At 36.5% G+C, this 26,453-nt stretch overlaps 1 pseudogene; it reads left to right on the top strand.

Moving 5' to 3' along the window:
- Positions 1 to 276: 276 nt before the first annotated feature.
- LOC145584068 (kinesin-like protein KIN-14I) lies at positions 277 to 24,287 on the top strand (annotated as a pseudogene).
- The last annotated feature ends 2,166 nt before the right edge of the window (positions 24,288 to 26,453 follow it).

Below are 26,453 nucleotides of genomic sequence, written 5' to 3'. Positions count from 1 at the left end.
ATAAAACTATTGTATTTATTGCATATAAAAAAAAGTTATTGTATTTATCAAATTACATTCAAATTTTATTTACAAATTAACAAATTTCATTAAAATTATTTACAAATTAATAAATTATGTAAATTTCAAAAATCAAGTAATTTGTAAACAAATGTTTTAAAAATGTTTGTGTATAAATTGAATAAATATAAGATATTCAAATATTATGATTAGGGTCGTAAAAGAGAAAGGATTGTGAGTTGTATTCTTGTTTTGGAATTCTTTCGCGAGTGGAAGATGATAGAAGGTAATGGAATATTGAAATATTCAGGAAATTTCAAAACATCCAACTTTATTAGCAAAAATGTTGTTAGAAAGAATTCAGAACTCTTTATAAATTCAATTTCGAGAACTTCATCTATATGTGAGAAGTCTCTAGACACCGAACAGTGTAGTGACGTTGGTGTAGATTTAAGTGACACGGTTAGTACTTGTATATGATTGTTTATTTTGTATTTATTATGAAAGAATAAGCAAATATAAAAACATTTAATTTTATCTACAGAGCAATAGTCGTTCCTTAAACATGATGATTCATACAATTCTAATTTATAAGAAACAAGAAGAAATTCTAATGTAAATTTTATTTGAGCTAACTTAAACATTTTGATGGGACTAAAGATGAGCAGCTTAAATATTTCTAAAAATCAGTGTTTGATAGAGATCAATCTCAAGCATTTGACTGATGTTCTTTACTGATTTCACACTCCTGCTAGTTTTGTGATTGAATCAAATATTCCTCTCTTTTGTAATTATTTGATCACCTACTGATTTCAGATTGTTGAATCCATGCTCAATAAAGTCATAAAAGAGTTTGAATGCCGCTTAACAAGTCAAGCTGAATTTGTAAGTAGCTCGTAGCTGTTTGCTGCAGTGCTAGACTAATAGTAGTGTTATTTGAAAGCCTTCCATTCCCTTGAAATTTTGTTCTATTGAATAGAGACTTGCTATTTGGTTATAAGATTACATCACTTGGTTTCACTGTCTCATTTTGTTATAATTCAATTTACTGAAATAGTGAAATGTGTAGTTGTATAAAATTGGACAAATTAAGATCACAATAAAGTTTATCATTTCGTAGGAGAAGGCTGCTCCAGAATCATTGTCAGTTTTTGGACAAAACACATCTCCTTTAGAGTCCCCTAAGATAGAAATATAGGTAAACTAAATTAAAATACACTTTGATGACGAAGATCTTGAGTTGCTAGAGATTTCCTCATACATTTATTAATATTTTGAAGAATCATGATGACAATGCCAATGATAAAATTAATGAGCCAAAGCAAGTTAATGAAAGTGAAGAGATTCAGAGCTATTTCTCATGTGCAGCGCGTAAAAGCAGCTTCAGGAAGCATGATGAACATTTGAGAGGCAGGAGAGTAATATCAAGGTAGAGGTAATCAACATTGGCCCAGCCCGAAAATAGGGCGGGTTTGGGCAAACATAAAACACATTTTTAGTTAAAAAGCCCGAACCTGGCCTGAAAAAGCCTGCTACTTTTTGCGGGTTTGGGCACGAGGAATTGTGTTAAGGCCCGGCCCGACTCGATATTTGATCACCTCTATATCCAGGTAATTAGAAGCAACATGTTTTTAATCATTGTAGTTGATTTTTTTTTTAGTTTTTTTAAGGATTTAAAACAAACTGTCCACAGTACAAAAGAAAGCATGAGGTTATTACAAATAAGATATCTGACATGCTAAAGTCGTATCACCTTATCAAAATAATTACCTAAATCCTTTAACTAAGTAGATAGGGAAGTAGGGTCAAACCATAGGGAAACAAGTCAATTTATTCCTAATTAATTAAAATAATCTAAATTATTAAGTAACCGATTTATTGTTGTAAAAAGGATTAAACTAAGGAGATTAAAGTATAGGGAGAAATAAAATAATAAAAGCCTAGGGTACATGTTCACCAATAAATAATATTCCAGGGTAAAATACAATAATCAATCATCAATGCATCAATTAATCATATCATAAAGGGCTTTTGCTACGTATTACAATCATAGAATTAATCTATCGGTATTAAATCATGTATCTCGAATCTTGACTTAACCATTTATAAATCAACCTGCCTATTGAAACTAAGCTTAAACATCAATTCTCATCTTTTGAATCTCGAATCAACATTGCATAACTCATACAATTAAATCAGGCCTAATCTAATTTCTTAGCATTAAATCAATCAATAGGAAATTAATCAAGCATTGACAAATCAACAATAATAAATTACCTCTTCATATTATTTATGGATCCGCACAACCTTAGAAAATAATCTACTCACACATAATTAAATCTAAACTAATCAAAGCAATTAAACAAAACATGATAAACAAAAGCAAATAAATTACTGAAATTAAAAGGGAAGAAATCGTTACCAAAGTTAACGGAAAATTGAATTAAAACCAAGAGTTGTAGAGAGAGAAAACAAGAGAGAAGTCTAACCTTAAGAAAGAATTTTGCTTATGAAAGAGAGGTAATTGTATCAAAACTAAATAAAACGTATTTATACAAAACATAAAAATCTTAATTAAAATCTAAGTAGTCGAAATCCTCCTCTAAAACACGCGCCCGGTCGAGCGCTATCTTGCCTAGCCGGGATCGCCTTTTTTCTCAAATAGCATCTCTCGCGCCCAGTCAGGCGCGAGCTCGGGCACGAGCGCGTCTTCTTTGTTCTTCTGCCTCGCCCGGTCGGGCGCGCCTCAGGGCGAGGGCCTGCCCGATCGGGTGGAATACTTGGGCATTGGCTATGGCTTTCGACTTGGGCTACTTCTTGGCCCAAGTCCAAATTTCCTCTTTGGGGCTTTACTCACTCGGTCTAACGCCTCAAATCTTCTAAGTTGAGCCCTTAATCACCGATTTGATGACTCTAACTGGCCTTGGGCTATGAAACATGGTCAATATCTTCTAGTGCTCGTAATGGCTCCAAATAAAACAGGGGAAATGCTCAAAATTTGCAATTTCCTACAAAATATTACCAAACCTACGAAAGCACTAGAAAACATATTAGTAATAAAAGTGGCTCTAAAGAGCCAAAAATACTCCTAATTATGACCAAGGGACGAGGGTAAATTAATATATAAAATAGACATATCAAACTTCCCCAAGCCAAACCTTTGCTTGTCCCAAAGCAAAGAGCTCGTCAATGAACAAATAAAAATAGTTTAATTCGGTTAGTAGAAAGCTTAACTTTAAAGATCATATTTGAAAAATATTATCTTTACAAGTTATGATAAGTTTCCTAGTTGGATTAGAATTTGTTCTACACGATTTTAGGCTTATTGTTTAGCTTATAAATACGTGGTTAAGAATTAATAAAAATCAGATTTGAGTTTTGTTTATCATAGAAAAAAACGTGAGCTTAGCTTGTGTTTATGGTTTGTTAAACCTTGCCGTTGTGCTAAACTTTGATTCTTGAACTGAGGCTTCAAGTATTGCCTCTCAACTGAGCCTTGGGAGTTCTATCATTGTGTCACAAAAATTCTTTTAAACTCGTTTTTCCTGAAGAAAAACGAATACATACAACTATAATCGTATAATAAACATATTAAAATCCAAGAAAGGTTTAAAGATTGTTTCTTTTATTCGAGAAACTCAAAATAGCTGCGTAAATACGCATCAAATTGGTGTGACTTCTGCTACTGCTATTTGGCGCGGGAAAAAGTGCAGACTCGTACAAAATCTTGGCAGAAATCGGGCCTAAAAAGTACAGATTTGTAGGTCAGATTGTTTGGCTTCGTTCTCCTTTGTTACTAACTCTTTTTGGGTGATTCTTTTTTTTAAATTGGATAACATTTTGTCTAGTTTTAGCCTACAAAATTTCAGAATTTTTGGAATTGGTTAACTAAAATGGGTTCGGTTTTGGCAACTGGTCAAAAATCGGGCAATTTCTGACTCTTCTGAGGAAAATTAAAACTGCAACCTATTGGCGGGGAATTTATAGCTAAAATTTTGGTCGAGTGTTGGAGACATATATTTATAGGTTTCCACAAATTTTTAGCAATTTTCGACGTGTTTTTCTTGGGTTTTGGTCTGAAGTCCATCGAACATGGTTATTCAAGGCGAATTTGCAGCTTTGTTGGATGAATTTAAGAAGCTTCATTCTCGTATGGATAAGACAGGAGAACGCCTTCAACAACAGGACGATGAATCAGCTTCCATTTGGTCCATTCTAGCGTCAATACAGCAAGAACTCAAGGAACGTGAGTCTTCTCCACAGCCACGCAGTAACAAGAAAGAAGACGACCTTAAACTTGCGGACTTACCCTCCTTTGACGGTAATGATGATGCTGATGCTTATCTTGATTGGGAGAGACGCATGGACCGGGTGTTTGACTATAAGAAGTTTAGTGATTCACGACGCTTTGATTATGCTATTCTTAAGCTTGCAAAATATGCATCTCTTTGGTATGAAAATATGCAACATAAAAAGAAAGAGATAGGAAATCAAGAATTGATGTTTGGAGTGAATTAAAATTAAAGATGCGTAAACGTTTTGTCCCGTGTTCATACAAACAAGACTTATATTTGAAGTTGCAATCTTTTAAGCAAAATGAATTGAGGGCAGAACAATATATTAAGGAGTTTGAAAGGTTGTATATGGCATGTGAGTTACATGAAGAAGATGAGCACAAGATTGCTAAGTTTCTCTTTGGCTTGAATCCATATATCGCACATACTCTTGAATTACAACAATTTACTACTTTTGATGAAGTATGTAATTTGGCTAGTAAAATTGAAAGGCAACGGGAGTCCAAACCACGGTTTTCTAAACCAAATTTCTCAAGTAAACAAGACCTACCTACTGCTACACCTAGGGAGGATTCTATTGATGATGTTAACATTAAGAAAGTGGAGGAAACAGTCCAAGAGAAGCTAAAAAACAGGCAGCAACTTAAAGAGAGTTTGAATTGCGAGAATATGTGAAAAATTGTGTGCTTTAAATTCAAGGGCAGGGACATTTGTCTCGAAATTGTCCTAATAATTTGATCATCACACGTGAGGAACATATCGCTTTGATGGTTGAACGAGCGGAGGTAAATCAGGGAGGTTTTGAAGAAGGCAACCAAGCTCTTATTTCTTTACAAGATAAGGAAGTTGGCCATGATTATCAAGAATTATTTGGTGGACCATCTTATGGACCGTAGGAAAGACCTAACTTGATGATTCTACAATGTTCTTTGATTGCACAACCTTTGGACAAAATTGAACATGAACAACAATCCAATCTTTTTCATGCAAAGTGTTTGATTAAAGGTCGAGCTTGTAATTTGATTGTTGATTCGGGTTCGTGCACTAACGCTTGTTCACTTTCTTTAGCTAATTCTTTGAAATTGCCATGTCGTGACCACCCAACTCCTTATAAGCTATCGTGGTTCAATGACGATGGTAGTGTGTGGGTCAAGAAGCAAGCCTTGGTTGGATTTCGCATTGGTGGCTATCAAGATGAACTTTGGTGTGATGCAATACCTATGACTGCTTGTGATGTACTCCTTGGAAGACCTTGGCAAAGTGATCAGAATGTTATGCATAAAGGGAGAGAGAACATCTATTCGGTGTTGGTTAATCAAAAACGCATTTGCTTGAAACCTCTTCCCCCTAACCGTCTACAAAAGGTGCCTAATGTTGTCCAAGGTGACCAACATGTTTGCTACTCTTCTTGTCACGAGGAGCTTCTAGAAACCGCAACTAACAAGAAGGAAAGACGAGATCAAGTTGTACATATGCATGCGTCGTGGCACTAATTTGCGTGAAGGGTCTAAGGTATGGTTGTCCTTAGGTGCTCAACGGTTGCATATGGATCACAAGAATGGCGAGCCAATGGATGAGGGACCATTTGACATTGTTGAGAAAATAGGTTATGAAACGTTCAAGGTTCTTCTAGGGAATGGTGTTTGTGCTACTCTTACTTCTCCCGATTTAATCCCTTGCTTTGAATCGAAACTTGAGGACAAGTTTTTTTCAAGAAGAGGAGTGTGATACGTATTGAGATGGATATTGCTTATTTTAGATTTTTGCCTACGAGTTTTTACGTTTCACTTGAAAGGGTTTTTCTTGTTTTAGGCCTTAGGAATTTATTTTAATTACTAGGATATATTTGTTAGTTTAATTCGGTTAGTAGAAGATAGCTTAACTTAAAAGATCATATTTGCAAAATATTGTCTTTAAAAGTTAGGATAAGTTTCCTAGTTAGTTTAGAATTTGTTCTACACGATTTTAGGCTTATTGTTTAGCTTATAAATACGTGGTTAAGAATTAATAAAAATCAGATTTGAGTTTTGTTTATCATAGAAAAAACATGCGCTTAGCTTGTGTTTATGGTTTGTTAAACCTTGCCGTTGTGCTAAACTTTGATTCTTGAACCGAGCCTTCAAGTATCGCCTCTCAACTAAGCCTTGGGAGTTCTATCATTGTGTCACAAAAATTCTTTTAAACTCATTTTTCCTCAAGAAAAACGAATACATACAACTATAATCGTATAATAAACATATTAAAATCCAAGACAAGTTTAAAGATTGTTTCTTTTATTCGAGAAACTCAAAATAGCTGCGTAAATACACATTAAAGTCGATCAAAAACTGTAGACAACCATTTGTGTCTCCCCATAACCAAACCCAGTGATGAATACCTTTCATGTCATTTGATTATCGAACGAAGTGAAAGTGTGAAAAGTCTAGTGATGAGGATGTTTTTATTAAAATATCTCTTCTTTCTGTTTTTGAAAATATTTCTTTTCTCACCCTATTTTATGAAAACGTCCACTCCATTTTAGTTTGGTCCATGATAAGGGTCCAATAATAGTGTAGTTGGATGGGGCTTGAAAAGACATTTCCAACGATATATTATAAGCTCAATTCCGATGAATAATGAGGAAGTTATGGCCAAAATACTAAACCGGGCCCAAACCGGATTTTGCCTACGACCCAATGATCATGTGGAGGGTCCAAAGGTTTAATCCTATTCCTAAACTAATTAGGATTTAATTAGAAGCTTCCATAATTTTATAAAAGATCTTAATTATCCTTTTTGAAAAGATAAAATCAAAGAGTTTGAAAATGAATAAAACTTTCCTTTTTTTTAAGTCCTAATTCTACTCGAATTTAAAGATGTTCAAAGACAGTCAGATATTATTTTTGTGACTCATGATTTTTATCTAAATCTTATATGGTTGGATATATCTTGAAATCATCTTTCCAATGATATATTATAATATTAAATCCGAGCTATAATGAAAAAGATATGAAAGGAATACGAAACTCTATCCAAAACTGACACCCTTCCACTATTTAGGCTATATCTTTTTATATACAAAATATTTTAATCTGGTTCTAATTGGGTTGGAAAGTAGACTTCAAGAGCTTTCCAACGACATATTATATGCCTTATTTGGACTTCTGGATCAAAAGATATGATAAAAACAAAATTCGCAAAAACTGTCTTGCAGCGCCGGACGACAGGCTTGTCACGCGGTGCTGCACTCTGTCGCGAGGCGCTGAACTCTGTCGCGCGGCGACAAAAACTATTGCGGCGACAACGTCGTGTTTTATTCCTTTTCGAACTCCGATTCCTTTTTTATCATATCCAGACTGTTTTCATTATAAATAGGGTCCTTAGACCTCCGTTTTTAATCATCTACGATCTACAATCAACAATCATCATCTCTCTCTAAAGCTAGAAGCTTTCTCTCTCTCTATTCTTTTTCTAAACCTTTCCTCAAACAAAATTCCTCATACATTATCTCTAGACACACCTAGCTAAGTTCGAAGTTGCCTTCGCCCTAGACGTGGAAGGTTATAATTTCTGAGGGTTTGGTCCTAAATCTCTATTTCCATTATTTAATTTAATTGTTTGATTTTATAATTTTCCTTGAAGTTACTAACGTGTATATTTTGTTATTAGAAAGAGGTACGAGGCATCGAAGTAAGTACTTTAATTGTTTAATTGATCTTATGATATAGAAATCATGTTAAGATTGTTATTTTGGTTCCTAGTATCATGTTAGGATGCTTTCCTTAGTATGATATTTATGGTGATTTGCTTATATCAATTATGATTTCTAGGATGCTTCCTATTTTCTTTCCTAATAGCATGTTAGTATCATGTTAGGGCTAAAGCTTTGATCTTTGATGTTTAGTGACATGCTAGGGTTTGTTATTAATCTTGTTAGTATCATGCCTAGGATCTTGCTAATATTATGCTTTAACATGATTATTATTGTTATAATTATTGTTTTTATAATTATGATGATTGTTATTATGTTGCTTATTATATTTTATTATTGTTGTTGCTTGATCACACATTTTGTGTATGTTTAAAGGGAATTTGTACTTGTAATCACGCTTAATAAGATAATTAATAATCTTGTTTAGGTTTAATTTGATTATAATTCAAGTGATCGCCAATAATAGATTTGCTTGTGCATTAAATTCAACCAACATAGATAAATAGGTTTAGGGTTAAACTATTGATTGTATGTTAGTCAGAAAGCGCACATGAATACGAGAAGAATGAATTAGAGGCCTATTTTTAGGGCAGGTTCAATATCTTTTACGTTGGATTTGTACCTTCATCCCCGAACACCAGTCATGGTTACAGACCTATTGGAGTTGACGATCTTATGGATCGTTAAGGGGTGTAACCTTCACCTCGTGAACGGTTTACAAGTTCCTAAAACTTGTTGGCGACTCTTTTGCTCTAGCTTCCTTCCCTTTGGACGCCACCATGCTTAAGTGTATGATCACAGTGGGGTTCAAGTTTGGGGTAATGCTTGAAATATTCCCTACAGTTTTTTGGCGACTCCACTGGGGAGGATTTCTATTTTAATTCCTAAAATTTATTTTGGCAATGATTTAGAATGAGTGGATGAGACTTGAAAAGTTCTAAGTATTTCATGTGCGTAATTTTGATTAACATTAATGTCATATGCATAAAAAAGGTTCTCATTGGAAAGACCATCCGTAATGAGTCAAAAACGTAGGATTTTTTACACGTAGGAAATTTGAGGAATATCTTTCACAACTAGAACCGAAATAATGCTGCGAAAAACTGGAAAATTTTACGAACACAGAAAGCTGCTGAGGCATGTAGGAACTGGCGTCTAGAAAACAGAGCCTGTCACCGAAGATATGGCTTTGTTGCCGAGCGACAATTCTGTGGCCAGGCGACATGGCTATATCGCGGCGACAATCTCTGTTGGCTGGCGCTACGTTCTTCCAATACCGAGCCAGAAATATGAGTTCTAATTTCGACCAGTTCTAGCACTGTTGGCTCGATTCTACTTCCTAATTGAGTTTTTCTCACTTTTCTGAAACCCATATGTGTTCTGCATATGGACATAAACCTCTAGGAATTCATGCTCCATCTACCTGATTGAACGCTCTGAGTAACAAAGGGTACACCCGAGAATGTTGAATTCACCAAACCATGGAAGCGAGTTTAACTCGCGGAGTCCCATCCACTCGCGCTAACCCTTCCAAAGGTAAGGCTTCTGCGCGGTGCATCCGGACTCATAACCATGGATCCTCTTTGACTAACCCATATCCCGAACTTTAGAGAACTAGATCCATGGTTAGGTTGCAAACTCATTGCATCATGTTGTGACTACTTGACTACTTGTGCATCTCTTACTTGTGCATACTTATTATGTGACTAAACTAACCGTTTGGTTTGACTTGTGTTTATAAATAAGTCTTAATAAACTAACCAATGACTAAAGGGATTTTTTTAATTAATTTATTAATTAATTTGAGCTAATAAATATGTCTAATATCGAGTCATAGTTCCTTTAAGTCAACCCGGATTTTTTATTCACGTATACTGCACAAGCATCAACTTGTTTTGGTTATAGCCGGAGTTATAGGAAGAAGTACGAGTAATACAACCTATGGATCTGTAGCCCTGAGTTTTATCTTTAATTTGGAGTTGGTTTTGTCCCAATCAGAGTCACAGATAAAAAGTTATGACTAAAATACCATAGCCTGTCCAGTTTAATGCATATATGTGAGGTCTTAACTTAGTCTTTGCTTGAGTCTAGCCACATGGTCATGACACGAGTCTTAACATGTCACCTACACTCACTAGTCGTAGCACACACTTTGTGTATATGTCACCATGACCATGTCTTAGGTTCATGCATGAGTCGGTTTTTTCCGTCATTTGAGTTGGGGGTACATTCTATTCCTAATTTTTTCATATCTTTCCATCTACATCATCTTTCTATTCTCTACATGCTTTCTCCATATCACAACCTTCATTCTTCCTACCTTCTTCCATCCATGCATGTTGAATCGAGTTTGAGTCTTGTGATTGACAAAAAAAAAAAATGAGGGTAATGATGAAACAAATACACAAGGCAAGCTTCTCACCAAGATTTCATGCTTTCTTCTTCTTTTTTTCAAACCCTTTCCCCAATAAGTCTAGCATAGGTACCCTTCATCCTCCTTGAATTTATTTCTTAGTGTTTGATTTTTACCCTTCACTTTTTAAATAAAATGAGCATTTATTTCCTTACATATGATCATTGTATTGCCCCCCCCCCCCCCAAAAAAAAATCGAACTAAGCACAAGGTATATCAATGATTTGAGGCACCCCTTGTAGCCACATCATATTACCTTTCACCCTTTCAAATATACAATCTTTTCTTGATAAACCACTTTGAGCTTCACCTAACGATAGACCTTTCTTTCTTCAACCCACATCTACCTAACCTTGGGATGGGACAGTGTGCAATTTATGCAATTTTAAAAAAAGGTTGAGTGATTTCAAAAGATCAAAATAAATAAAATAGCAAAAATAATAAAAGTGTACAAAAGGGCAAGTGTTCCAATATCTTTGATACGAAAATGTCTTTGATAAGAACACGTCTTGGATTGTGTTTCTTATCGAGTGCTCTGTACCGTGCCTAAGAAACATGAATGCCAAGTGAGTGATAGACCGCATGATCGGGATTGCCCACACTTATCAAAAAGGTTCAAAATAAAAATGCAAAAGCAAAAAAAGAGAGAGCAAAAATATAAAAGAAAAGAGTTCAAAATTGAGGAAACCTCAAGCATACAAACAAAGATTCAAAAGCAAGGTTGCACACCTTGGGGGCTTATCTAGGGTCTTCTTCAACCTTTAGCCTAACCACGTTACAACCCTTAAAAGACCTCTTTGAGGTATACACACACTTGTGCGAGGTTCGGTTAGAGCTACGTTCGGCCTGATTCCTAACGGATACGTAGGCAACCTCACATCGAGGTGCGGCCGTAATAAACATGCATTCATATTCACATTCTCACACTCACATCATGATCATATCAAGGGATCTCCTATGCTCATCCCTGTCTACTTAGAGCTAGACTTGGGGGCTTGATCCTTACATCATTAGCTTACATAGCCTAAGAGTCACCACTATTTGACTCTTCTAAAAATAATATTTTTCCACACACTTAGCCCTTGCGGCCTAACCTTAGTGTCACTATCACACACATCACAGATACATGGCCAAATAGTCCTTTCCTTAGGAACCCTTTGTCATGAAATCTTAAAGCATACTTTGTCATAACAAAATCACTCATCACTCATCATTGCATCACAAAGTACGAAGTGCTTAGCCTCTGTGCCTAAGTTACCCAAATACTTTCATCATTGAGTCAAAAATTGAGATAGCATAGGATGAATTAATCCTTGCACCTTGAGAGATAGTATCAAACAACATTTGACTAAGCTCATTTAACATGCACCATCAAAAACTTCTTCCTTTTTGTGCCTTTCTTTTTCGGGAGAAAGTCGGTACCCTACACAAAAATGACGGAAAATTTTTGAATTTTTGCTTTTTCGCATTTTGAGTCAAGCACATCACAATACAATGCATACACGAGTCATGAGTCACACGTGTCAACTCACCTTGGGTCAACCTCAAGTCAGTCAGTCATATTGAGACAACCTCAAGTCAATGAGTCAAGCAACACTAAGTCTTAGGTTAACCCTAAAGAAAGATAAGCAAAGTCCTATAGTCCAAAATATAAATGCAGGTGCATCCCAGCAAGCAAGAACATTCCCGGATTTTTTCGAAAAACCGCGAATATGACACATGAGATTCTTCCAAGATGAGAGGAGTTACATAGATCAGTAAATTAGAGATGAAGAGTTTTAATTTACAAAAGATTTGAGTGGATTTGGTTGAAAGGAAACGACCAAGTTCAAAGTTTGAAGCGAAACCGAACAACGAACAGCAGCATCAAGAGAAAAATAAGGAAGACTCGACTCCAGCGCCAGACGACAAGGATGTCGCCTGGCACAACATCTGTCGACCGGCGACAGAGCAAAATTACAGCGACAATAATTTCCAGTGTGCACCGGTGCGGCGACAGGATACATGGCCTGAGGACCTTATGCAGCAATTTCAGGTTCCTTGGTACGCCAGTTAGCCCCTATAAGCAATTTGACATGATTAAGTAATCGGCTCGATATAATCACAATAGGTGATCGACCTGATGAAAGATTGTCTCACTTAGCTCAAAGCGCCTAAACATTGGCTCATGGCAAAGGCACCGGCATAATAGTTCACAAGCAGCAGAAGGCACCGACATAATGGTTCACAAACAGCAAAAATACGCCGACGTATTGGCACCGCGGAAATTATAGCAAAAAAAATTTGCAACTCATTTTTTTTTCTTTTGATCAACCTTCACTTAAAACATTTGAACATTAAATAAATCTTTTTTTCTTGTTGCTCTTTTTTTTTTCTTTGAAGTTCACTTATTTTTTTCCTTTTTTTTTTCTTGAACTTCTTTTCTTTTTTTTTTCACTATCATGCTTTATTTTTTTTTTCTCAAGAATTTCAACTTTCAAAATCATTAAAAATAAACCACAATCAAGAACAAACAACTTCTCAATACCACCCCAAATTGTGCAAATAATAAGCACACTACAACCTCCCTCACCTCACCCACTAATAGCTCCCTCAAGCCAAGCTTGGGACTAATAACCAATTGGGCAAAAACGGCTTGTAATGTGGCTAATAAACAACAAAAAGTCAAGGCAATAACATGGGTAGCAAGAAGAGAACAAATGTATCTAAATTCATCTGAAGGCTACCTAAAAGAACAAATGCCTTCGTCCTCCTCAATGTGCATAATAATGAGTCATACAAACACTACTCAAAGTTGCAAACCAATACTCAAATTCATTGACATACCAGGAACTAACACACATTCCTAACCAAATCAACTAGTCAAGCACTATATTCACAAGTAGTTGGACAAACTTGACTCATGTTAAGGCTTCCAAGCAATCGAACATCAAATCATAGCTAGCTTATCCACAATACTCATCATCATATACCAAGAATCAAAACAATTTTCATATATGTATAGGGCATAGGGAAGCATGATTTATCATTCATTGGATCGTATTTTTGTATAATTTTTTTAAATTTTTCTAATTTTTTTTTTGTATTTTTCAATGTTTCTAAAGCAATAAAATCTATACTACAAATCAATAAATCTATACTAAACACACCAAAAATAAAAGAGAACGAAGAAAAAGATACCTAAATTCAGAAATCTCTCCCAAGCCAAGATCAGACAATGTTCTCATAGACTCGGGAATTAGCCCAACATGGCTAATCCTTATCCTCATCATCCACCGCTCCAAATCCTCCGCCGCTACCACCTACACCACCAGAAGAGCTACCACAAAAATAGTTAGGGTTAAAGTTCCCCCTCGTGGGCCCCCAAATAAGGAATGTCCTGACCATACCCATGAAAAGCCGAGTAGTCAGTGTAAATGCCATGGGAGGTGGGATCTACATATCCCTGAGGTGGTGGATGAAACCAATCAGGGTGAATAGCCTCATCAGGAATGGCACCCCGACAAGCATAGTCATCGTACATAGGATACATGACTCTATCCTGCTTCTTCTCAATATACCCTAATTATTGGTCTATGGAGCCAACCATCCTCCTAAGCTCCCCATAGGACCCCTCAATACGACCTATGGCCTGTCCTATAATCTATAAGTCCTAAACGGTCTCGAGATCATGCCTAGGGGGAGGAGGTACATGATGTGGTATGTGAGGTAGTGATGGTGGTACCATAGGCTCAGGCTGTGTCACATGGGGTGGTGGTGGTGCTTGCCCCTAGGCATGGGCAACTAGAATGTCATATGTGTAGTTCTCTTGCCCATGGGAAAAGGCGGTCAATTCGGGGTTAGGAAGGGGAAAGATACGCAAGGGGTTTGTTCCTATCCTAACACACCAATGGGGGATTTGTTGACAATCTAACTTTATCCAATCTAAACTCTGTAAATATCTAGTGGTCATAAGAGTATCCCCCCCACATTTAGTGAAACCCTCACTCCTAGCTTCATTAAACCCGACTTTCTTGACCGCTATCCTAGTGATAAGGCCTCCTAGTCGGATAGGGGTCTTACCCGGACCACCACTAGTGGTGGCGTGCCTACTTAGATGGTTTATTATGTTTTTACCTATGTTCAACTTCCAATACCCAAATATATAGTGTCCGATGATAGCTAGTTCATAGGTTTGTGCGTTGTGCGGTTCATGTCTAGCTAGAAAACAAGTGCCCGAAAATCTTTGAAAGATTTTAGGGACGGGATGGTGAAAGGGTCGGGCACTAGAATGTTGGGCATTTGGGGTCAGTAAACCCGTTAAAATAGTGTAGATATCTTCCATTTTGTAGTTCTCATGTCAAGCCATTGGGATTTGGGGTTCAAGATCAAATAATTTGCAAAATTCAACATAAGTTAAACTAATGTTTCTATTGTTCAACCGAAAATGCAAATTAGGACCATTTCTAGATTGTTCAACATTCAAAGAAGATAAGAATTCACATTTTAATTCATGGTATGTAGGATAGTGCATATCAACAAATTTTCTCATACCAATATCGTTCATGAATCTCCTAACATGATCATATAATCCTAAAGACTCAAGAAAGGGTAGGTGTAACCACCGAGAAGGAATTACCTCACATTCGTAGAGTTTGATCAGCCGTTCTCATTGAGTTTGTTTGGTGATCCGGATGGTCGGCCATTGCTCGAGCTGCAAATTCGGATCGTAGGCTTAGCTCGAACCCGAACCCCTTCCTCCTTGAGTTCTTGCCCTCTTTGAAGCCATTTTAGAGAATGGGTGTTGGAAAATTTTGTTCAAAATTAAACAAAATTGGTATAGAAGTGTAGAGGATGAAGAGAGGAGAAGAATTATGTAAAAAATTTTGGATTTGGGTGAGAGATGGAGAGGAGATTTTAGAGAGAAGTTAGAGAAAATTTGAGTTTTAGAAAGAGAAACAATGGAGGTTGGAGAAATAATGAAGAAAAGAAATAAAGAAGAAAGAAAAAGAAAGGAGGAGCCGGGTGTGTCGCGCCCGGTCGGGCGCGATATTGTATTGATTTTTGTCCTTCTCGCACCCGGTCGGGCACCCCTCTAGCCTGGTCGGGCGATCTGATTTGGAATTTTAGACTTGGGCTCGCGCCCGTTCGGGCGAATTTTGCACTCCGTACTCGTCAACTCTCGCGCCCGGTTGGGCGAATTCACTTGATTTTTCACCTTTCTTCTCGCGTCCGGTCGGGCGAATTTCTTCCTTTTCAAACTCTCCTCTCGCACCCGGTCGGGCGCGCTACAACACTTAGGAGTCCGATTTTTTCTACTCTTTGATCCAAGTTTGACTAACTCTTTTTCTCCAATCCTGTACAAAATCTCTAAAACACATTAAATTCCCTCCTCTCTCCTCTCACGTAAGAAAATAAAAAAAACTTATTCTAAAAAGCAAGGAAATATGGGTTGCCTCCCGCAAAGCGTTGGTTTATCTAGGTCCCGCACGACCTTCTTACCATATGTCAATTAGGATGAAATGAAATTGATTAGGTGAAGTAATTCAACCGCACCAATCGCAGCCCCCTCATGGTATAGCTTAAGTCTTTGACCATTTACCTTGAATTCACCACCATGATCATCGTATAATTCCACAGAACCGAATTTATTTGCCCTTTTCACAGTAAAAGGACTTGATCACCTTGACTTCAACTTTCCTGGGAAAATTTTAAGTCTAGAGTTAAACAACAAAACTTTGTCACCCTCTTTGAACTCTCTTGGAAGGATCATATTGTCGTGCCATCTCTTAGTTTTCTCCTTGTAGACGCGTGCACTATCATAGGCCATCAACCTAAACTCATCTAATTGATTAAGTTGTAGGAGCCTCTTTTTACCCTCTATCTTAGCATCCAAATTGATCTATTTAATAGCCCAATATGCCTTGTACTCCAATTCCACCGTGAGGTGACATGCTTTACCATATACAAGTCTATAGGGAGTAATACCAATTGGGGTCTTAAATGCGATTCAATACGTCCAAAGGGTGTCGTCTAACTTATCACTCCAATCTTTCCTAGATTTTGCTACCACCTTCTCTAGAATGGCCTTGATCTCACGGTTAGAAACTTCAACTTGGCCACTAGTTTGGGGATGGTAGGCTAAACCTGTCCTATAGTATACACCATACTTCTTGAGAAGGGTATCTAACTTCCTCTCATGAAAGTGAGATCCTCCATTACTAATTATCGCTCTAGGTACTACAAATTTGGGAAAGATGGTTTTCTTGAAAAGCCTATGGACCACCTTGGCATCATTAGTAGCTGTGGTAATGGCTTCGACCCACTTGGATACATAATTAACAGCGACACGTATATATCAATTCCCCCTTGAAGAAGGAAAAGGTCCCATGTAATCAACACCCCAAACATCGAAAATTTTAACTTCCAATATACCAGTTTGAGGCATCTCATGCCACCGCGAGATGTTTCCAGTCCTTTGGCAAGAGTCACAAGCCTGGACAAAAGAGTTAGCATCATTGAATATGGTAGGCCAGTAGAATCCTGACTCATTGATCTTAGCCACCGTTTTGGTGGGACCATGATGTCCTCCATAAGGTGAGTTGTGACATCTAGTAAGAACACCGTGAACTTCCCATTCGGAAACACCTGTGAAATAAGCCATCTGCATAATCACGAAACAAAAAAGGATCATCCCAAAAATAATGTTTAACATCAGAAAGGAATTTCTTTTTCTGTTGGTAGGACAAGTCAGGAGGTAGAGTACTGCCCACCAAATAATTTGCAAAATTGACATACCAAGGATGTTGCTCTACGACTGCATACAAGTGGTCATCAAGGAAAGAATCATTTATAGGAAGAGAATCCTTACCCTCATCATACCTGATCGTGATAAGTGGTCCGCCACAACGTTCTCTTCACCTTTCTTGTCCTTTATTTCACATCAAATTCTTGGAGCAAGAGAACCCAACGGAGGAGCCTAGGCTTTGATTCCGCCTTGGCTATAAAATATTTCAAAGCTGCATGGTCAGTAAAAGCAATAACTTTAGAACCAACTAGATATGATATAAATTTTTCTAAAGCATAAATCACAGCAAGAAACTCTTTCTCAGTAGTGGCATAGTTGACTTGGGGTTCATCTAAATTTTTACTTGCATAGTAAATAGCATGCAAAACTTTGTTCTTTCTTTGCCCTAGCACGACTCCTAATGCAAAATCAATGGCATCACACATGATCTCGAGAGGAAGATCCCAATCGAGAGCACATATGATAGGTGCCGATATCAAAGCCTGCTTGATCCTGTTAAAAGCCTCAAGACACTCATAAGTAAAATTAAATGGGGCATCCTTGATTAGAAGCTGAGTTAGTGGTTTAGCAATTTTAGAAAAATCTTTGATAAAGCGATGATAAAACCCCGCATGACCTAAGAAACTTCTAAATCCCTTAACATTAACTTGAGGAGGTAATTGCTCAATCACAGAAACTTTAGCTTTATCTACTTCTATACCCTTATCAAATACAATATGACCAAGAACTACTCCCTCAGTCACCATAAAGTGACACTTTTCCCAATTTAAAACCAAATTGCATTCTTCACATCTTTTCAAAATTTTAGTGAGATTAACTTGCATCAAATGAAGAACCACACACACTAAAATCATCCATAAAAACTTCCATGATAGACTCTATGAAATCAGAAAAGATACTCATCATGCAACGTTGAAAGGTGGTAGGGGCATTACACAAACCAAAGGGCATTCTACGATAAGCAAAAGTACCATAAGGGCATGTAAATGTAGTCTTTTCTTGATCTTCAGGGTGAATTGGAATTTGGAAAAATCCCGAATACCCATCCAAATAGAAAAAGAACTTATGATTAGCTAACCTCTCAAGCATTTGATCAATAAAAGGGAAAGGGAAGTGATCTTTTTTAGTGGCGATATTTAATCTACGATAATCAATGCACATACGCCACCCTGTAACAGTTCTAGTGGGAATTAATTCATTTTTATCATTTTTATAACAGTCATTCCACCCTTTTTAGGAACCACCTAAACAGGACTTACCCACTTTGAGTCAGAAATAAGATAGATAATACCTGCATCAAGTAATTTCATAACCTCTTTCTTGACTACTTCTTACATATTGGGGTTCAACCTCCTCTGGGGTTGAATGCATGGCTTATAGTTGTCCTCTAGGTGTATCATGTGCATACAAAACTCAGGGCTAATACCCTTGAGATCATAAATATTGTACCCTATTTCCCTTTTATGGGTTCGAAGAACCTCTAGAAGTTGGGAAGTTTGTGGGTCATCAAGTGCAGAACTAATGATCACACGGTATAGTTCATGCTCATCAAGAAAAACATATTTTAAATGAGAAGGGAGAGGTTTTAGTTCAGGTTTCTTGACCTCTGCAGGTTTTGATTCCTGAACTAATTTTACTACCTTCTTGCTCTTTATAGGATCAAGTTCTTCAATAGCGAGAGCTTTTTCTATGGCGTCCACCTCTCTTCTCTAAATACTTGCATCTCCTAAAGTCAATTCACTACAAAGAACTTCCTCCAAGGGATCTCTTGCAAGAACATGTGGTAAGCTTTCTTCACAAATATCATCCATTATATCAATCACATCAATTAAACAAAAATTTTCCTCTAGAATAGGTCCTTTCAAAACCTTCCCTAAATTAAAAGTGATATTATCATCTCCAACATAAAGGGTTAGTTTTCCATTTTTCACATGAATTATGGCTCTTGTAGTGTGGAGGAAAGGCTTACCTAGGATAATGGGAATTTGTGTATCCTCAGTCATGTCTAAAACAACAAAATCTACAGGGATAAAAAATTTACCAACTCTGACTGGGACATCCTCTAGAATACCTAAGGGGTATTTAACAAAACGGTCTTCCATCTATAAAGTAATGTTAGTAAATTTTAAATCGCCCATATTAAGTTGAGAACACACAAACGATGGCATAACACTAACACTAGCACCCAAATCACATAATGCTTTATTAATGAAAACATTACCAATATGACAAGGGATTGAAAAACTACCAGGATCCTTTAATTTAGGAAGGGATTTATTTTTCAATAAAGCACTACATTTCTCTATAAAATCTACAGTTTCTACCTCATCAAAGGCCCTTTTCCTAGTCAAAATATCTTTCATAAATTTAGCATATGTAGGAACCTGAGTGATTAAATCAATGAAAGGAACTGTTACTTGCAAATTTTTCACAACCTCCAAAAACTTATCGAATTTTTTATCAAACTTACTCTTCAATTGTCTATTTGGGAATGGAAGTTTGATGATTGTGCCCTGCACATCTCCACCCTTGTCCTGAGATTTACCCTGCAAAGAAACATTGGAAGAATTAGTTTTCTCTTGTAGCCCGGCAGGAATAGTAACATTAGCACTTAGTACAAGGGAATCAGGATAAGAAATCTTTGGGCATAGGAGGCCCATCATAGTGTGAACCACTCTTTAGAGTAATTGCATTAGCATGATCCGTAGGTTAGATTGATTGCGATGGTAAGGCTCCCTGCTGACGAGTTTGTAGGGTAGATGAAATCTGCGCAATTTGATTATCCATAATTTTATTATGAGTTAGGATCGAATCAATTTGTGCATCCCTACTCTCCATGTGCTTTTGCATATTATGGAGGGGTTTGTGATTGGGTTTTCTGTCCAAAGTTAGGATGGTAATATTTTTACTGTGGTGGTGGTTATTGTTGTTGTGGTTGTTGTGGAGGTGGAGGTGGAGGATTTTGCACATTGGTACTCCGGTAAGATATATATGGATGGTTCCGGAGGCCAGTATTATAAGTGTTGGAGTATGAGTTATTTTGCCTATTGGTTTGGAAGGCATTAACTTGCTCCATGGAACTCCTACAATCTTGCTCCCAATGTCCTATAATTCCACAATTTTCACAAAAAACTTCATTAGAATTATTAATAGCAGAAACATTAGCTATGGAAGTAGGAATAACAGTACTAAGATTATCTAATTTCTGGCTAATTGAAGTTAATTGAGCTTGCAAAAAGGACACTGAATCGACACTATGTTTTCCTTTGCTTGCAAAGCCTCTAGGATTTCTGTATTGGGAATTATGAATCGCCATCTTTTTGATAACCTGACCTACATCATCTACATTTAGATTCATAAGTTTACCATTAGTTGCAGAATCTAAAATTGTTCTAGATGAATTTCCAATCCCATTGTAAAAGGCTTGGATTAACTGCCACTTTGCTAAATTAGGATGGGGGTACTCTCTTTGCAGATCCTTGAATCTTTCTCAAGCTTCATACAAAGTTTCATCTGGCGCTTGGGCAAAGTTTTGAATTGCACTCCTCAATAAAGCTGTCATTTCTACAGGGTAATATTTATAATAGAAATTCAAAGCAAGAGTTTCCTAGTCAGTAATACCAAGTGCAATTCTATTCAATCCATTATACCACAATTTAGCTTTACACATAAAGAAAAGGGAAAAAGAATCTCCCTGATTTGGTCTTACGTGACCCCAGCTTGCCTGATGGTATTGCAATATTGACAGAAATCGGCAATGTGAAGATTAGGGTCTTCACCCTTAGCTCCACTAAATTGTTTTCTTTCAATCATCGTGATAAACTGGGGTTTGATCTCGAATTTTACTCCGTCAAGAGCTGGAGTAGGAGTAAGATGTTGAAAATCCGTCAGGGACGACTGCGAATAAACGCTGAGCTTACGAGGTGGAGGTGCCGTTATCTCTGATTCTGGTTCTGAAGGAGTTTTCGAATCACTAGAATCAGATGGAGGGTCCCTGGGAATATCACCCCCTGAACTCGCCAGTATTTGTCTGTAAAGATTCTTTTGTCTATGAAAAGAGCGCTCGATCTCATGATCGAATGGGATGTAGCCTGATCTAGAACACCTGGGCATAAACAAAGAACTAAACAGTAAATATGAGAATTGTCTCAAAGATCTTACGTTCTTTGTGACAAAAGGGGATAATCTAAACTATAAAAATAATCAGAAATAAAAATAAAACCGATTCCCCGGCAATGGCGCCAAATTTTGACAGGCTAAAGTTGTACCACCTAATCAAAAGAATTACCTAAGTCCTCTAACTAAGTAGATAGGGAAGTAGGGTCGAACCACAGGGAAACAAGTCAATTTATTCCTAATTAATTAAAATAATCTAAATTATTAAGTAACCGATTTATTGTTGTAAGAAGAATTAAACTAAGGAGATTAAGTATAGGGAGAAATCAAATAATAAAAGCCGAGGGTATAGGTTCACCAATAAATAATATTACAGGGTAAAACACAATAATCAATCATCAATGCATCAATTAATCAGATGGGCTTTCGCTACGTATTACAATCACAGAATTAATCTACAGGTATTAAATCGCATCTCTCGAATCTTGACTTAACCATTTATAAATGAACATGCCTATTAAAACTAAGTCTAAACATCAATTCTCATCTTTCGAATCTCGAATCAACATTGCATAATTCATACAATTAAACCAGGCCTAATATAATTGCATAGCATTAAATCAATCAATAGGAAATTAATCAAGCATTGACAAAACAACAATAATAAATTACCCCTGGCCTTCATATTGTTTATTGATCCCCACAACCCTAGAAAATAATCTACTCACACATAATAAAATCTAAACTAATAAAAGCAATTAAATAAAGCATAATAAACAAAAGCAAATAAATTACTGAAATTAAAAGGGAAGAAATTGTTACCAAAGTTAACGGAAATAATGAATTGAATTAAAACCAAGAGTTGTAGAGCGAGAAAACAAGAGAGAAGTCTAAGCTTAAGAAAGAATTTCGCTAATGAAAGAGAGGTAATTGTATCAAAACTAAATAAAACATATATATACAAAACATAAAAATCCTAATTAAGATCTAAGTAAAATCGTCGAAATCCTCCTCTAAAACACACGCCTGGTCGGGCGCCATCTCGCCCGGCCGGGCCCGCCTTTTTCCTCAAAGAGCATCTCTCGCGCCCGGTCGGGCACGAGCGCGTCTTCTTTGTTCTTCTGCTCCACCCGGTCGGGCGCGCCTCAGGGCTTTACTCACTTGGTCCAACGCCTCAATTCTTCTAAGTCAAGCCCTTAATCACCGATTTGATGACTCTAACCGGCCTTGGGCTATGAAACACGGTCAATATCTTCTAGTGCTTGTAATGGCTCCAAATAAAACCGGGAAAATGCTCCAAATCTGCAATTTCCTACAAAATACTACAAAAACTACGAAAGCACTAGAAAACACATATTAGTAATAAAAGCGGCTCTAAAGAGCCAAAAATACTCCTAATTATGACCAAGGGATGGGGGTAAATTGCTATATAAAATAGACATATCAATATCATGAAGAGTTCAGCAATATAGGTACAATTACTGATATTTTCATTTGATGGACGTGTTAACTGTTAAGCAACTGATTGACTCCCTGCCAGGAACATTATCTTTGTATCCTAACAAATTGTTTTGACATGTAAGCACTTCTAGAGTCTTACTTATGCTGCCTCAGGATATCATAGAGTTCTTCAAGAAAACCGCAAGCTGTACAACCTAGTGCAAGACATGAAAGGTAAAAAGTCTAGCCTGATCTCCCTATTTCTAATTAGTTTTGATTAAGAGAAATTTTTTTCCCTTTGAACCATAGGAACATCAGGGTGTATTGTTGAGTGCGTCCATTCCTTCCTGGCAAGCTAATGGTTGAACGGAACATTACTCTTATGAGCCCATCAAAATATTGTAAAGACGGGAAGAAATCCTTTAATTTTTAACAAGGATTTTGGACCTGATTCAACACAAGGTTAGTTGCATTACCATTTGATATTTCTGATTTATCCCAACCATTTTGGAATTGATCTCAGCATCATGTTCTTACATTTTACTGCAGCTGAGGTCAATATGGACATACAGCCTCTTATTTGGTCTTGTCTTGATGGTTACGATGTCTGCATCTTCGCATATGGGCAAACCGGATATGGAAAAACGTACACAATGGTAAATCCTAAATTGATTTAACCATTCAATTGATGATTTTCTGTACATTTTAGTCTTACTAATGCTGAAATTCTGTTGTTATCTAGTGAGCACCAGATGATCTCAGAGAAGAAACATATGGTGTGAAGTACCGAGCTTTTAATGATTTGTTTAGTCTAGCAGAAGAAAGAAATATATAATGAGAAAGTCAGAGATCTCCTAGCTACTGATGGATCAAACAAGAAATATCCTGCCCTTGTCCTCTTTTACGTCTTGTTTTCTCTTTTCAATTTATGATGATTTCATCTGCTAAATGTCTACTGCCATTACACATCCATGTTATTCCTTAATGCTTTAATTACGTTAGAGATTCGTAACAGTTCTCAAAATGAGATAAATGTACCATATGCAAGTAGGTTGCCAGTCTCAACAACAGCTGATGTAATTAGTTTGATGAATCTTGGTCATAAGAATTGCGCAGTGAGTTCTACAGCTATGAATGATAGAATCAGTCGCTCTTACAGGTAAACTTGTTATTACATATTCACACTCTAACATTAACATTACAATTTCAAACTGCTCTTAAAATGTATGCTTTCAGTTGCATGACAGTCCGTGTCCAAGGGAAAGACTTGGCATCAGGAGCTACTCTACGAGGTTGTATGCTTCATGTTGACCTAGCTGGAAGTGAAAGGGTTGACAAATCTGAGGTGATAGGGAATCGATTGAAGGGTGCACAACATATCAACAAGTCCCTTGCTGACTTGCTGTATTAGGAGATGTAATTGCTTCACTTTCTACCAAGAATGCACATGTTCCCTACAGAAGCAGTAAACTCACACAGTTGCTCCAAGACTCCGTAGCTAAGTTTATGTCATTCTTATCTCCTTATATGATCAATCTATATTAAACATAAGTATATATAGCATTCTAAGATCGTAAGGTATTATTCAATTAATATTATACTTCAGATAGATAATCTATAGAATTGTGCATATAATAACAAAATATGATCATGGTAGTAGCAGCTATTGGAAAACAATAAATAGGCTTATACTAGTTAGGTTACAGTAGCTATAGAACTACGAAATTTTAACAAGTTATAGGATATACGTTGACTTAAAAAAAAAAAAAAAATTAAACTTAATTTATGTTGAACCTTGAACCAGTCTGAGTGTTTTGTTTTTTTTGTTTTGGAAAATTGGAAAAGAAAAATCCAACCTATACTTTCTTCTCCTAAAAATCCAGCATTCATTTTATTCTTCAAAAGTCCAACCTTTATACCCCACCTTCTCCAACAGATTCATTACCTGTTGATGACCTATTTTCGTAAGTTATATGCCACGTGTCAGCCATTCATTGGTCAATTATTTTTTTAATTATTAAAAAACAAAAATAATTAAAAGAAAAAATTAAAAAAAAAGAAAAAAGAAAACCCAGCCCACCCTCCTTCCCTGATCACCCTATCCCCACCGCCCACCAGAACCCAGCAACCCCATTCCCCAGAACCCATTCGCCACCCGTAATCACCATTTCACCACCCACAATCAACAAACAACCAGGTGGCATTTCACATTGATGGAAAGAGGAAGAGATTGAGTCAAGAGGAAGATGAAAAGGAAAGAAACAAAAGTGAGGTACGTGTCACATTGTATTTTGTCCTGCTAAAATAATTGTTTAAGAATTCAAACACAAACACTTGAATTCAATATGTATTTTTATGTTTTAGAAGGGTGATTAGGGGAAAGATTGATTGAATCGAAATCAATCATTAGAATGAATAGGTGAATAAATAGTAAAATTTATTAGAAGATTTGAGTGTGAATTTGTGATTGTGTACTGGTTTGGCCATTTTTCGATTCTCGATTTCCAGTTATGCTAGGTAATGAATTCTAATTATCCAGTAAAAACATTTGATTCTTATATGAGTTATTTTCTCCCACTTTTGAAGATGCAGATTCAGAGAAAGCAACAAAATCATCGCCCAAGCTCCTAATCTGATAGTGCACTTGTACTTGGAATTTATTAGCTGAATTTGAATTTATTAGCTGGGGTTTTATTTGGTAGGGTGGCAGTTGAGGTGGTGACGGTTGGGAGGTGGCTGGGTGGGGAGGCGAGTAGGGGACGAGAGGTGGGTTGTTGTGTGGTGGCGGAATTGGTGGCGCCGGCGACCGGCGTAGCTGCTGTGTTGTTTCCATATTTGAGGAGAGAGGAGAGAGAAAGAGGAGGAGTGAGAAGGGAAAGTGAGAGAATTTAAAAAAAAAATATATATTTTTTAACTTGTTTGACGGGTTAAAGGTTAAATTGATCTGTAGAGATGTGTGATATAAAGATTGGATTTTTGAAGAATAAAATTAAAGTTGGATTTTTAGGAAAAGAAAGTGCAAAGGTTGGATTTTTAATTTTCATTTTTTTTTTTTTTTTTTTTTTTTTTTTTTTGAGAAAGAGAACTTCATAATTAAAGAGCAATTACAAAGAAGATTAATAATAGTAATAGAAGGTTATTAAAGTATGTAGAGATTTAATAAATTAGATGGTAAGTGCTTGTTACTTTGATGGAACATAGCATTGGAAAGAAGATAAAGTTGCGAATTCTGCAATTGACAGGAAATAAGTTGGAGAAAGGAAAAAAGTTGATTAGAGCTTTCAAAATCATGTCATAAATGTTCTTTTTAATATAATGCAATGTTTAGAAATAAATGTTTATTTTTTTTCTAGTAGAGTTTCATTTGCTAGACGCGACCTTAGCCAGCTTTGACTTAGCGCGACCTCAGCCAAAAATTTGCAATAATGCAATACCCACTATAAACTACTAGGCCTCGTCAATAATATAGTTGATTTGCTGTCAAGAGGCTTATACCAATTATAAATTTACAGCGAGGCAAAAAGAACAGTCTAGTTGAACTTGTAAAGCCTAATACGAATTATAGGCAGTAATTAACATCTAGAGTATTCATTATAATTTGTACATGATTGAATTAATAATAACATAATATAGACATATAGTATATACAAACCTTTAATTTGCTATTGACATATAATTTAATTGGCTGGTAAAAGGTACATAATCACTGCT

The sequence above is a fragment of the Chenopodium album genome, chromosome 16, assembly GCF_948465745.1.
Source record: "Chenopodium album chromosome 16, dcCheAlbu1.1, whole genome shotgun sequence".
Lineage (NCBI taxonomy): Eukaryota > Viridiplantae > Streptophyta > Magnoliopsida > Caryophyllales > Amaranthaceae > Chenopodium > Chenopodium album.
This window is presented reverse-complemented; position numbering and strand designations above follow the sequence as displayed.